This window comes from Arachis stenosperma, chromosome 4, assembly GCF_014773155.1.
Source record: "Arachis stenosperma cultivar V10309 chromosome 4, arast.V10309.gnm1.PFL2, whole genome shotgun sequence".
NCBI classification, from domain to species: domain Eukaryota; kingdom Viridiplantae; phylum Streptophyta; class Magnoliopsida; order Fabales; family Fabaceae; genus Arachis; species Arachis stenosperma.
The window spans coordinates 29731768-29733163 of record NC_080380.1 but is presented as its reverse complement, the minus strand read 5'-3'; the positions used below and the strand labels follow the sequence as shown (position 1 = coordinate 29733163).

The window sequence follows — 1396 nt, the reverse complement described above, 5'->3', positions numbered from 1 at the left end:
GAGGACCTTGTTTCAGTCATGAAACTTTGAGTGGTTTTGATTAGATCAGAGACCATGGTTGCTAAGTCAGAGTGGCTCTGCTTAGAATTCTCTGTCTGTTGCTGAGAAGATGATGGAAAAGGCTTGCCATTGCTAAACCTGTTTCTTCCACCATTATTGTTATTGAAACCTTGTTGAGGTCTCTCTTGATCCTTCCATAAGAAATTTGGATGATTTCTCCATGAAGAATTATAGGTGTTTCTATAGGGTTCTCCCATGTAATTCACCTCTTCCATTGAAGGGTTCTCAAGATCATAAGCTTCTTCTTCAGATGAAGCATCCTTAGTACTGCTTGGTGCATTTTGCATTCCAGATAGACTTTGAGAAATCAAATTGACTTGCTGAGTCAATATTTTGTTCTGAGCCAGAATGGCATTCAGAGTATCAATCTCAAGAACTCCTTTCTTCTGATTAGTACCATTGTTCACAGGATTCCTTTCAGAAGTGTACATGAATTGGTTATTTGCAACCATTTCAATTAGTTCTTGAGCTTCTGCAGGCGTCTTCTTCAGATGAAGAGATCCTCCAGCAGAGCTATCCAAAGATATCTTGGATAGTTCAGACAGACCATCATAGAAAATACCTATGATGCTCCATTCAGAAAGCATGTCAGAAGGACATTTTCTGATCAATTGTTTGTATCTTTCCCAAGCTTCATAGAGGGATTCACCTTCCTTCTGTCTGAAGGTTTGGACTTCCACTCTAAGCTTACTCAATTTTTGAGGTGGAAAGAACTTTGCCAAGAAGGCATTGACTAGCTTTTCCCAAGAGTTCAGGCTGTCTTTCGGTTGTAAGTCCAACCATATTCTAGCTCTGTCTCTTACAGCAAAAGGGAATAGCATAAGTCTGTAGACCTCAGGGTCAACCCCATTAGTCTTGACAGTGTCACAGATTTGCAAGAATTCAGCTAAGAACTGATGAGGATCTTCCAATGGAAGTCCATGGAACTTGCAGTTCTGTTGCATTAGAGAAACTAATTGAGGCTTAAGCTCAAAGTTGTTTGCTCCAATGGCAGGGATAGAGATGCTTCTCCCATAAAAGTCGGGAGTAGGTGCAGTAAAGTCACCCAGCACCTTCCTTGCATTGTTTGCATTATTGTTGTTTTCGGCTGCCATGTCTTCTTCTTTTAAGATTTCTGTTAGGTCCTCTACAGAGAGTTGTGCCTTAGCTTCTCTTAGCTTTCGCTTCAAGGTCCTTTCAGGTTCAGGGTCAGCTTCAACAAGAATGCCTTTGTCTTTGTTCCTGCTCATATGAAAGAGAAGAGAACAAGAAAATGTGGAATCCTCTATGTCACAGTATAGAGATTTCTTGAGGTGTCAGAGAAGAAGAAAATTAGAAGGAAGAGGTAGAAGAATTC

The 1396-nt window shown here is 40.5% G+C and overlaps 1 non-coding gene across 1 annotated transcript; it reads left to right on the top strand.

The window, feature by feature from the left end:
* The first annotated feature begins 641 nt into the window (after window positions 1-641).
* Window positions 642-749, top strand: LOC130978884 (small nucleolar RNA R71). The gene has a single exon (XR_009086492.1). It is a non-coding gene; the product is annotated as a small nucleolar RNA R71 (small nucleolar RNA).
* The last annotated feature ends 647 nt before the right edge of the window (window positions 750-1396 follow it).